General features: G+C 38.0%; 1 long non-coding RNA gene across 1 annotated transcript in view; it reads right to left on the bottom strand.

The window, feature by feature from the left end:
* LOC122990353 overlaps positions 1–5,536 on the bottom strand; it is a 109,481-nt gene extending 103,945 nt beyond the window's left edge. Inside the window, exon 1 of the long non-coding RNA XR_006405329.1 lies at positions 5,486–5,536. This is a non-coding gene — a long non-coding RNA (uncharacterized LOC122990353). The remainder of the gene's footprint in view (positions 1–5,485) is intronic.
* Positions 5,537–13,994: the final 8,458 nt, after the last annotated feature.

Below are 13,994 nucleotides of genomic sequence, written 5' to 3'. Positions count from 1 at the left end.
CAAATAATGAGGTAAACATATGTAGACATAATCCCTGTGAGCAGAAAACACCAGCTTCAGACTGCTCTAAACGCTCGATTTCCAAAATTTTTTTCTACTTTCAGCCCGAGCCGACATCAGTTCGTGACGGATTTCTTTATATAATCATCTGTTCACTGCTCCACTAACATTTTGGTGAAGCAATAATGCAGAAAGCATTGGCTTTCCATTGGCGGCAACTTAATATGACTCCTATACAGCTGCCCCTCAGCAGCTTCCAGAAAGCTGGCCAATCAGAACAGAATGGGCTCATTGGAGGGGGGCCTTAAAGAAACAGGAGCTAAGACTGCCTGTTAAGAGACAAAGCCTATACTGAGGGGCTGCATAAAGGGCCAATATAAATTAAATAAGGAGTTTTTTGAACTGTGAATCATTCAAAGCTACTTTAGTGGAGTCCAAGAATAAAAATATAGAGCTGGAAATCAGCATAATGGGTCCCCTTTAAAGGATTTAGTGGCATCTAGCGGTGAGGTTGCAGATTGCAACCAACTGAATACCCCCCTTAAATCTGAAAATCTTTTCTTGAGGGCTGCCTGTCTTTTATACTCAGAACACATAATCTATCATTTATGGTCTATAAATTTAGAAAACTAAAAAGTGATGCTTTCCTGAAGGGTCACTTGTTTATAAGGACAAGAGACAGTCCAGAAACACTTGAAAAGGCACTTCTGAATTACTCAGTTTTTTCTATTCTAGCCATAATTTGTGAAAATTCATGCTATAGGACTTCTATGAAAGACTCTACTGAATGTTATGTGATGGTGCATAGGTTGTGGTGGTGAAACAGTTCTCAGAGTGTTTAGATATACTGTATAATTTTGCCCTCAATGTACAGTACAGTTTGCAGATTCATTATTTTTTGCCTTATGTACACTAATTGTTAGGCACTGGCTACCTTCTTTCTTTAAGTAGGACACCAGCAAAGATGTGACAGGCCTCATAGTCAGAACATTTTTGGACTCCGATTTGTTTTGTACATGCAGACCAATTTATACTGTATTTATTATGTGCTTGAATGTGTTTTTCTGCCCTTTTTATTCTTTTTTTAAACATTTCAACTACTTTGCAAAATGCACAAGGCCATGAAAACTTCTACCAGACATAGACAGAGTTTGAGGTCATCTTTCATTGTGCTCATCTTGCCCTGGTTTTTGCCGAAAGCAGATGTCTTCCGAATTTGCAGCAAGATATCAGGTATGAAGGTAAATTCCAGAACATAAAATACAAGAGAAATACCCCCCCCCCCCCCAAAAAAAAAAAAAAAAACGCAAAAGGCCTCTGGGCAAATGTCTGTTTTACACAGGCTGAGCCTCTGGGTCGCTGCTGGCGATACTCGACAAATGACAGCACTTGGTTGGTTGTTTCGAAGGCTTCGAGACCATTTGCCTTCATGTGACAGCTTGTGTATCCTTCTGTACATTCTGAGGAATTGACTGGCTATAAGCTTTTTGGGGACTACAATCAGTGCGGGATGAGATTGCACTCTGGCAGATCTGTTTTGTACTTGGCACTTTTGAGCTGCATTTGCATTTTCTTCAGGTTAACCACAGGTCAACAAGCGGTATGAGATTTGAATACCAGGTTGCCCTATAAGGAATTTTCAATATTTTAACACTATGGGTCATAGTCTGTAGTAAAGCACCTCCACCTACAAGGATGACATTTCTGTGCTAATCAAGTGAAGATATCAAACATGGAACTTATAGATTCCACCTGGTAAAAGTCAATGAAAGAATTTTGCTTCACCAGAGGGAACAATCCATCTGCCTGTGACAAATATATCCCCTTGAGGATGACTTTTGAATCACCAATTGAACAAAGAGTGGAGCAGATGCCTGTATAAGACCATCAGATACAACATTAAATCACATATTTCAGTCATATCTCATATCAGTTCTTCAAACATTACAAAATCCAGCACAACATAAACACAACACATATGGTGCCATGAAGAACCACAAAGGATGCACGAACAGCCAAAAGCTTGAAAACTCAACTGAAAGCCAATAGAAGCTCTTAAATGGGACACTGTAGGCAGCAACAGTAACCATCCACCAGCAAAAAATGGAATCAGTGATGCATTGTTCCTCAGAGAAACTCTTTCTGCTCCTACGCTTCTGTCTTTCTGGGGACAAACACTAGATTTTATGACCTGGCAAAGGTTCTGCAAATACCTCCCCTCCAGTGACTCACTTACACCCATGCTGTCTGCAATAAATAGGATAAACAACATCCTGTAGCATGGTAGTATTTGCAACATATGTGCTTTGTGGTAATTGTCTGTAATTATAAAAAAAAAAGCATGTAGGATAAATAGGGTGACAAAGGCTCACTGATATGCCCTTGCTTACATTGTGTAAACAAATTGCTGAGCTCTTACAGTAAATTAATTTTAGGATTTGCTTTCATTTTTCACATTTCAAAAAAAGTGACCTGGTCATATTTCTGTTTTAAATGTATATACAGGTCAGAAAAACTGAGTCATCAGTAGTAGAGTAGTGGTTGATGAGTAGCCGTAAAGTGAAGTAGATGAGATTAGTCATTTCATTCATATCTACACTACTGTAGCTGTATATAGCCTGCTGTAGCTGGATAGAGAATCTATCAGCAGCCAGCTGCAACTCAGCCTCCAACACTGTGCTTTATTCTTGCAGTGTGGATGACGTGCCCTCACTCATAGCCGCACTCTTCAGATTTTCTTTCTCCAACATGTATAGTATATTGATAAAACTGAGGCAAAAGCATGCACGCATGCTCCAGAATGGCTTTTGCACATCTGTATATAAACCAGAAGGGAAGACGCACTGTAGCCACTGTCACAGCTGCAGGCTGACTCCCTAAGGGACCGCTCCACCAGCCACCCTGTAAAAAAGTGCCAGTGCACATCTGGGTCCAAGCAGGTGCTCTGCAGTCCCATGATAGATTGTCATTTGCTGTTCAACCTTCGGACTGGTGTCTTTTTGTGCATCACTGTGGAGCTTTGCATTCAGTTTGGAATACACCTTAAGCATTAAAATGAGGGCCAAAAAATAGAGAATAATGTATGTATGAGTGTAAATATTGCAGCAGTCAGTAACAAGATTAGATTGAAATGTAGTATTTAAAAAAAAAAAAGATTTTCACTAAACTGATTGTTACTAACCAGAAGGCCAGATATTAGTCATATAACAATTGCATTTTTATATTATTATTATTATTATTATGGACACTTTTTGTTCTTCAATTTTACAGTATTTCTCGTTTATTTTTCCCCTTACAATTAAAAAAAAATCAGATGTGGCATGCTGTCCCCTACCACCCATCCATTCAAATTATAATACTGTTGAGTCAGGAGTTTTTGGCCTTTAAGGACAAACTGTAAACATTGTTTACATCTTTATTGAAGTGGAGAAAGGACAAAACAAGGATAGCCAAATGTCATTCTGTCTCATCATTATTCTGTGCTGCCATGTGCCAATATCATCAGAGATAAGCAAGCGCAGAGTAATTGCAAAGATAACTTTCATTTAAGAAAGCTCTAATACTTGTGGTTCTTAATTGTAGATGTTTTCTGTAGAATGCTGCCGACCTTTGTATCCCCTATTGTTTATCAGCGAAACCATCAAAATTATGTTTGACATATCTGTTAGGAGTGGTGATAAATGATTGATTCATGGGATCATTACTTTCAATAAATATAAGGAAACAAGAACATGTTCTTGGATGATATGCAAGATGCACTGGTGAAGTGAACAATTCACCTCTTCCCACATGTGTCTTATTTTTAAAAAGACAATCATATCCTGAGACCCAAATGCTGTTCCCAAAACAATTTTTGTTTAAGTTGAGATTGTTTTATTAGTGTGTTTCTACAATAGTTGGTATTGTTTTTCCAAGTTTTCAAAACAGCACCTAAATGAAAGACTGTTGACTGTCTACAGTGCTGAAAAAGTTAACTAACTGAATTTTAAGTATGAAATGTTAAAATTTCTAAGCCATATTATAGTGATTAAAAAGGCATTAAATGCAAAATCTAAATTAAAAAGCAATATAAGCATTTCATACATTGACTACATTATGAAAATATAGACTGATGCACAGAGAAGAGCTTCCAGCTTGCTGCATTTACACATGCATAAATTATGTATTTAGTGGAAAGTGAACTTAGTTCAAACTACTAGGCCAATGCTCGAAGTGGACATTGTTGCCATTAAGCATACAAGTCTCAAGAACTGTAGGTTCTTGTGATCCCAGGATAGAGCGGTATCTTTGTTTCACACATGTTGTCATTCTGTCATCAAATAAATATCCCTCTGTAAGACTTCCATCAGCAGTAGGAAAACAAATAAGAGAAATAACTACATACATTCAAACAAAAGATGAGAAGTCATCAAAAGAAGAAGATGCTTTCAGGTACAAGAAAACAAGTAAACAAAACTGCAGATGTTTGATTTAAATAATTCAAAGATTTTTGGCATCAGTGCAGTAGATGAAATCGTGCAACGATCTCCTCTGGGGAGCCACGGATGGGGGCTTGACACTGATGGCAGTGGGGTGAAGGTGTGGCAGAGCAGCATTCACTTAAGAATTCTCACTATATTATAAGTTAATTATAAGTTAACATTTGATATACTTAGAAAGGCCTACTTAAGTGTTTCTAAATATGTGTGTATAGATAGTCTTATAGGCTTGTCCTTTTATTAAAGTTATATTTTAATATGGTTTGTATTACATTATGTGTCTATATTTAGTTATAGCCTATAGCTTATGCCCCTAAAAATATATATATATTTTTGCCTAAATACTTGCTATATAAATAATATTCATGTGTCAATTTCTATGTAGCCCTTACTTTTAGATTGTCCCCTTTAAATTGGGTTATTTGGACCTCTGAACATTTTAGGTATATACTTTAAGGTGTGTATCTTGGGGTCAAAAATATATATGGAATGAAATGTTGATGTATTCTCTTAACTTTTACCTATGTTCAGTGATTAAGATGAACTATTATTGTAGCTTGTTAATGATTTTACTGATTGTGGATTAGTACCAGGTGGGATGTGTATATATACACACAGTATATAGGCGGACACTTGTATTGAGTGTGGTTGAGAAACATTGGTTATAAAATACGATCATTGGAGTTTAGTGTACAGTCATCTTTCCTTCAATATACTGTATGCCATTACCACAAGCAGCACCTATTTTTGGTATGCATTTACCAGACAACATTCACTGCATGACAACAAAAGAGATGTACTGTAACAGATAAGGTAGTTTAAATCCTTCTCTGTGACAGCCAAACCACTGGCCGACACCAAATGTATTGTTCTGTCTAGCCCAGTCAATATACAAACATTTCAAGACATGACACATAGCCCTTCGTTTTCATACAGCACACACCTGACAGTTCGTTTGCTAATTTCAGTGCCATATTTTGGTTAACATACTGTCATTAATGTTCTACCTTTGTTCTTTTACATGGGTCTGTGTTGAGTCCTCCTCTGGCCAAAAGATGTGGCACCAGTTAAAATGGCTTTTATATTATCAAATGCAGGAAGTGGGAGAGGCCAACTGGGTGAGCCAGAGGGGAGTCTGCTTTTGGGATTCAGTTAAATTACATTGTTTTGGGTTATCTTTAAGTTTTGTTTTTGTTTGATAGTTTTTTTGTTTGTTGTTTTTTTAGTAATTTGTTGTAAATACTTTCTTGATTTGAATCTTTATTTGTATTAAGGCTAATTTGTAGAGTTAATTGTCATTCCTGCCCCCATTGTGTGTCTGTGTAGGTTAGCCTCTTCCTTTGTGTCATTTATTAGGTCAGTTGTGTTAAGTTTAGTTCTATGTTGCAGTTTGTTCATTTGACCTCAATTTAAGCTAAAGGACCCCTGTTTTTGAAATCATCTTCTAGTTTTTCTTATTGTTTGCATTTTTCATTTGCTAACTACTTTGTTAAGTTGATGATACCATGATGAACAATTAATGTTAAACCTCATACCTGGCATATTTTGGTTCATTTTCTGTCCAAGTCTGTTTTTCAGCCTAAATTAACATTCATGGAGCTAGTAAGGCTTGCTGACTCAGGTAAGCTCAGGTGAAGCAACCAAGACATTTGATGTATGTGATGGTCTTTTAGTAGGTGGTACAGCCAAAAGATTTGGTGGTAATTAAACTAACCTTAAAAAAACATTCTACTAGTACTGCCTGTAGTGTGACAAGGTGGAGACCCAGTGAGATAGCAAAGTTTTGCTTGAGTGTACACTAAATGCTGTATTATTGCTATCTTTGAGGAAATAGCTAAAAAAACAACAACAATATCTTCCAGATCCATCACAGCTATCACAAAAACTATTAACTTGGAGAAACATGTCTAACGATAATCATCAAACGGTCATATCCTGTCCAAACCAGAAAACATAGTATAGTTTGAATCATATTTTAAATTTTAAAATAGAGCAGTTGTGATAGAGACGACAAACATATCGCTATTTAAACTGAAAAATGTTTTTGTGGATAAAATAAAACAAGGAAAAAAATGTTACCTCACAAAATATCTGCCCTTTTCCTGTGGCTCTCCAAAGCTGAAATCCTAAAATGTTACACACTTAAATTTTCAAATGGCATGGTCATTTGAAAACATCTTAATGGTTGGTTTGTGTTTAATATTATTGAGGCTCTGATGTTACTTATTTTCTTCTTTTTCTCTGGAGGGACTTCAGAGTTAACATCACAGGTTTACACAAGTGGGTCAGTTACAGGCTTTGCCATCCCACTTTGAGGCAGAACAAGGTGTTGTGAAAATCTATTTTACATTGAGAGCAGACCAAAGTTTGAAAATAGCTAAGTGGAATTTGATTTGAGCTGCGCTCTTCCACCTCCAGGTCTGAGCAAAACACAGTGTATGTTTGTGCATCTGAATCCTCTCCCCTTCAACTTGTCTGGGCTTTGATTTCTTGACATATTCCCTTGCTGCTTTTTTGCTTCAACGCTCCGTGCACTGTGTTGCCTCCCATCTTCTTGTATCCGTCTCCTATCTCATCCCACATGTGCTTCCAGGCAATGCGAGGCTCACTGCCTGCTTTCCATAAAGATAACATTGCAGAGTTAAACAGATGGGGCATAAATGTTCTTTCAATGATAAGTATTGGCTTAGATACACCAAGAGATAGAAAAGATTATACATAGTATCTTGAATTTTCAACAAAAATATGAAATTTGGAGTGCAGTTGGGGTTTTGGACAAGTTCACAATGCATGTACAGAAAGACATACTTTATGTGACTATTTTCAGTGTGTATAATTCGTGATGTTTTACCAGTGTATCTGCAGAGCTGCACATCAGTTTGACATTACAGATAAAGCTAGGGTAGGCAATTTATTTTAGAAGCATTTTTGACTTCGACTTCCTGACAGTAATCAGTAAATCAGTGCTCTGAAAATAAAAAACAAACAAACAAAAAAAAAACGGTATCTGTGGCTGTCACAGGCCTGTAATAAATCCCTGTGATCATTTCATTCAACCCGCATGAAATGATTGGATGGCCGACCTGCCTGTCTACCTACCTACATGCCTATCAGCACACACTCTGCCTGTGCACTCATTGCACATGACTGAAGTCTTCCACAAGGCCAGGCAAGCAATGGAATACTGACAGATAGGAAGTGAAGGGACTGCATGAATTGCAGAAGGAGCGAAAAAGACAGGAATATCAAGAGAAAGCAGAATGAAAAGCATTGTGCAATCATTGGACTATTGCCTGTATTGCAGGGCAAGGTGAACAGTGCATAATCTTATCAACAATTTTATGCATCACTGCGGCTCCAGGTTGGATACTGAGCTGTCTCTGCGCCCTGGTGTTGCTCGTTGCTCTGGGACTCAGTTAAGTGCTGAGCATCCAGCTCTCTGACGGACTGATGACTGAGGGGGTTTTAGAGGCGGACAATGAAAGAGACGCGATATCACCCGTATTCAAGCTGGGAAATGGTACACTCATTACTTTTGTGGCAGACTTCAAACAGGTAAGAGGTGGTGCTGTTTACCATTTACTGTTTGCTAAAGGTTGTTGTGCCTTGAGAGGAAGTTGTGTGTGTGAGTGAGTGCAGCAGTAAACACTGTTACCCTGTGCTCATCTGGTGGGAGGGGCTTAGGATGGGGGTTCTTGGGGGAAGGTTCAAATTCTGGCAGTTTTTTTTTATTTGTTTGTCTGTTGTTGTTTTTTAAAATCTTTTCCAGAAAATGCCTACCCCAGCTTTAAGGTCTGGGATGAGTCACATCTCTTGCAGTGAATGTTATGTATGGTTTTCCTGTTCAACAATATCAAAATGGTTGTCCTTGTCCTTTGTAGATTAATGTATTAGTGTAAGCAGGATTTTTGTTTTAATTGTTCCATGGCTGTATCCAGAATTAGATTCTGTGCTGTGATCCACTGCTTTAGAGATTTAATTTGATCTAAACAGGCTGCAACAGTCCCCCCCTATGTATTTATGTACAGTATGTATAGAGTGGGCAAAGGACACATGACCCAACTGTCCTTTTCTAAATCTCTGCTGCGGTGGCATTTTTATTCCTCCCTGGTAGTTGCAACTTAATTCTGAAGTCCCTGTCAAACATTGTGTGTTGATAAATCTCCTAGTTATACTTAAATCAATATGGGGGCAAGGTGGTGGGTGAAAAACCTTTATAATCCTTGCCCTCAGCAATCCTTTGCACACAGGCCAATTTCAGTCTGGTTTTATCATTTGAACTTGACAGTTTGCAGTATGTTGAGTGGGCCTAATCCATATTGTTTGATACCACTCTTGGCTTGTACCCATAAAGTATTCCAATCAAAGTTGCTGGTGATGCTGTGATTTTACTGTCAGAGGGAAAAACTCATTTGTTTATGCACCTGTGAGATTTCCACATAGAATATCAATGTTGGAGGCTATTGAGCAAGTGCTAATCAATTTCTACTAACATGAAAAATGTGTACAGTAGCCCACTTAATGGCAGCAAATATGATAACATTATGTTAACATTGCTTACAAGACATAAAGCAATAGCAGTAAAACAGAAATATCTGTAAAATCATCTATTTTTGATTAAGGAATCTACTTGAATAGCCACTGGATGATTTTTTTTTAACAATCCAGTCTATGTGGATTTACTTTAAGTTTAGTAATTTTGGTCAAAATTTGGCACAAACAGCTCTTCTAGTTTATAGATTTTGACCTTAATTTATAGGGTTTGTAAAGTGCAGTATAGTAATAGCAATAGTGTATACAGTGTATAGTAATGTTTGTAAAGTGCCACGACACAATCCATCACTTCTTGTCACATTTTTATCAATGGTATCTCAGGCGTATACATACTGTTAGTGTCCGAATTCCAGATGCTCTCACTGATACAATGGTTACTGTCCGCCAACCTACAGTATGTCATCAAAAACATCAATAATAAAGTAACGCTACACATAATAGTGGAGAATTTTAGACAATAAATTAGTGCACAGATCTTCAACAGTTATCAAAGTTATCAGTTAAAGGGATACAGTACTGCAAAAAGACATAAACATGTGACAAGATTGATTGCAGGATGACAAGGAAGTCTGTCAGTTTGATATCTGAAGGACTAAAATGGGTCTTTGAATTATATATTTCATGGGGCACAGTGGGAGGATCTGCAGCAGAAGAAAAGCTGCAGTGGTTGAGCAGAGTGAAAATGTCAAAATGAAATTGTATTTCACATTAAACGCACTGATTTAGTGTCAGTAAGTCAGGTATATCATGGTGTATTATGTGATCCTCCTAAATCATCTGCAGGGCAAGCTCTGATCTAAGCTCAGTGTTCCTCCTTTTAGACACTTTGTTAACAGGAGCAAGTAAATGCAAGCCGTACAGGGAATGTACCAAGTTCTTTTGAGATTCAAATCAACATTCACTTCTCTTCCACCTCACATCACTTTTAAGTGACAAACACGACAACGCTATCTCACCAGATGTCAAAATGAGACGATACTCCATCTCTTCTGTCTCATGTAGATTATTTGCAATTTGGCCATGCACGTTTGCAGGTCTTCAAGGCGCTATATTGAACATCATTGGGACATCTTGTTAGCATTCCTCCAATTGAGGCCCATCTCACAGGTGCAAGAGACAGAAACAATCTTGAAAAGCTCCTCCTAGGCTGCGAGAAGCAGCGTCAAATGAGTGAAGGGTCAGCACACCAACAGTTAGAGGGAAGCCTCAGGGACATGTATAAAATTGGATCTGCCATTTTCTGAAAAATGTGCTGTTGATTTGATACTTTTGGGGTCCGGGTTTTGTTCCTGAGGATGTCCATAATGGTTGATGAAGACAAATTACAGGTACTTCCCTCTAAAGGAAAAGAAAGGAAAGGGAAGGCAGAGGAAACGGATCTCAGGGGAGGTCTGTCTCATCCTCTTATGCATTCAGAGAAGACTGTCTATACTGTACACATAGCATTAGTGGCGTGTTAAAAGAGTATATCAGAAAACCGCTTATTAAAAGGCTAATGTCAGCCATCTGGAGTATTCATAGATTATTTTGGTATCCCAGGACAGTTTGGCCGATGTCTGTGAACATGCATCAATCTTTCTTAAAGCAAGACATCAGAGGCAGAACTTGAATTTGTGATGTCACTGGGGTGTAAAATCAGGGGGCTGCTCATTTGTGAGCCCTGAATATGTGCAGCTATACTAAGTTCATACCAAAATAAAATTAAAATTCTAGTTCTGTGAAGCAGAATGTAAACCCCATTTGAGTGTAAAAACTGACATTAAAAAAAAAAAAATTCTTCACAAAGTCAGCTTTTGATTTAACTGTCCAAAGGCAGAAGAATAGCATGCAGGTTGGGAATTTCTAAAATCACAACCATAAAATGAATTTGTTAGCTGTTGTGTACAGCTGAAAAGCACTATGCTTCCTTTAAACTGGCCCAGTCGAGGCCAATGGGGGTTAAGTTAAAGAGAGATGATGCCCTTATGATACTTAAAGCTGAGAACAAGTTACTGCTTCAGAGAAGGATGTGTATACCCATGCGGGAAAGCCAGAGAACTCACAAATGAATGCATATTTGTCTGCTTGTGCATGTCTGTGTGTTGTATAATTTCCAGTGCTGGTGTTTGTATGTTTAAGTCTGTTCTGCTGTAGTGGTGGCTGACAGCCTTATTGGCATTTTCTACGGTGATTTCTATGAGCTTACTCTATTAGAATCACAGAGGGCTTCCTTCTAGTCCGCAGCAGCCTGCATGCAAAAGAAGTGTCCCTGGAGCCTCTGTTTACCAACCAAGTCGGATTTGCTGCTCTCATACGCAGCCAGGCTAAAGCTCAGCTACCCAGCAACCCCCTCCAGTGTCCCTCCCTCTGCCCTCGCCACCAACACCCCCACATACACACACACACACACACACACACACATACACACACACAACATCCCCACCCCCACCCGCCGGTCCTTGAGGCTTTCATTTTGTCGCTCATCCTTAGTCTACTTTTCGCCAGAATCTGTTCAAAACTTTCCAGACTGCGGGCTTTTTATGTAAATCTTGTGGCACAAAAATGTGAAGCCATGGTTACAATCCAAATCCGCATCCTTAAAAAAACAAAAATAGAGACACTTCAAACAGAATTGTTTAACTCTCCAAATAACAAGATTGAAAGGGGATTGTATTGTGGCATTGGCGAAGTAGACGGAGGGACTTCAAGAGCTCGTTAATAAACATTGACCAACCATTTTTTTCCCGAGTAAAAATGTGTAATAGAATAAACTGTTTAAGATATTTTTCACCCATTCAACTATTTGAAGAGTTGAAGAGTGAGGCAAGTTTTATCATGTGCTTTTATACTGTTCTTTATTTTTGTTTTTGGCTCTTTGATATCCCCAAACAGAATCTTTCTCAGTGGGTGAGTGTGAAATAAATTGTTGTCTCTAGGAATTGCTTCTTGATGATAAAGAAAACAATCCAAAGACAAGACAACAAGGGAATGCGTCTGTCTCATCCACACAGCTCTTCAGGGAGGAAACTTCTCACAGTTGATAAAGTTAGTCAACAACTCAGTGCTTCGCCTGATGGAAAGATATCATATGTTACTTTTTCTTTCACCAACATACTCTATGTATGTGAAAAGAGAGAATGTTCACTTTGTAGGGGTACTCCAGTGATTTAGTATTTCACTACTGACAACAGATATACATTAATAAAGAATGGTAAAAACTGAAGCAGCAGAGGCTGAGATATCCTGACTTAATTTTTTGTATGGGTCAAGCTCCAAAAACACTAGATCTTATGCAACTAGATAGCATCTTTTATTAGAACTCCTGAAGATGACATCATGAGGATTATTTTTTCAAACTTTGGAGAGCTCCCTCCAGAGCCAAAAAAAGACATTATACAACTGTTTTCACATGTTGAGTAGTACTCTTCATGACATGTAAACTGAACTTTGTGTGTAAAAACAATTGGGTGCCCTTTTAAATGTGGGATGTACAGTATGCTACGATTTTAGTTTTAAAATGCAGCATATTTATCATGTAACAAACAGAAATCACAACATAATACACAAATTAATTCTACACTTCACTTTAAGCTTCATTTATCACATCTTTTGTCGGCAGCCAATATTTAGCATTTAACCCATCTGGAACACAAACTTGGCTGGTTTTTATAAGCTCTGGCCTCTCTATTTGCTCTCGTTATAAATTTCTGACCTGCCAACACATAGAAAACAATAAAAAGTAAACATCAACAGTCAGTAAGCAACAACAATGGCAGCATACCAAACGTGAAAACAGGACAAGACCGATAACATCATTTTCATTATTTTTAGTTTAGTTTTTTTTTTTTCTTTTTTCTTTTTTGTTGTTGTTATTTCTTGGCAAGAAGAGTAATGTGAATTTATACAGAGCTGTTGTTTTGGCATCCAGAATTGGCAGACTGCCATAAACTTGGTATAATACTGTCATTCTTCTTATCAAAAATGAGCTAGAAGATAGTTATGAGTTCAGTGATGCTACGTTAACTAGTTGGCACCCAGTGCTTGTGTGACTGAAAATTGAAATTATTTTCTGTCTTTACAATAAACATCTGCTTGATAGTTTCTCTGTGCACCTTCAAAGCTGTTTCTCTTTCAGCTTTTCTCTGTCACCAGAACAGAGCTGAGTCACTGTCACTTCCAGCTGCAGTCTGTAGGCTCTCCAGGCATGAAATCAATACTCAAAATTTTCTTTCTGATGGACACATACTGAGGACAGACAGATTCCCCTTACCAAGACTGCATTTGATTGAGCTCCACTTAGATTGCTAATGTGACTGATGGACTGACACAGACAGCTCTACAGGAAGTTACTGTGTGATCTATTGTGACAGTCTCTTGCTGACAGCAAGGAAGTGTATTTGGACTAGTCTGAGCTGTTGTCTCCAACTGTTAAATGCTCTTTGCTTTTGTGCTTTCTGTTACTTCCTTTTCAAAGGTCCACACCATGCCATGACAGATGATTTGATTTAAAATCTGACGACATGTCCAACAGTGTAATCTGATTTTTACCATTGCTTGTGTTTAATAGACTGGAACATGAAAACGAAAGACTTGAATCACAAGATTTTCCATCAGGGAGTGATTTTTAGTTTTATCTACTTAGTAATGAGTCCAACAATGAAATAACTGCAGCTTGTGACAATGTGACTATTTATCTCCATTGAGGAATATGAATTGCACAGTAAAATCTACTGTTTGAGGCATTCATTAACAGCACAACACAGCATCTGGCAGTGTGGAACAAGGCCACAATCATGTCTTTAAGTTGCTTGCAGACAACAGTGTCTTCCACACAATTTCAGATGTTTTCGTCAGTGATACATTTAGCAATTAGCTGTGGGTTTTGTGAATGTATTGGTGTGGGTATTGTGTTTTTTTATTATAAATGTGATACTTCTCAGAAATAGTTGTTAACCAACAGTCAATGAAAGAAGTTAATGAAGA

The sequence above is a fragment of the Thunnus albacares genome, chromosome 10 (genome assembly GCF_914725855.1).
Source record: "Thunnus albacares chromosome 10, fThuAlb1.1, whole genome shotgun sequence".
Taxonomy (NCBI): domain Eukaryota; kingdom Metazoa; phylum Chordata; class Actinopteri; order Scombriformes; family Scombridae; genus Thunnus; species Thunnus albacares.
The sequence above is the reverse complement of the archived record's forward strand: the minus strand, read 5'-3'. Positions and strand labels throughout refer to the sequence as shown.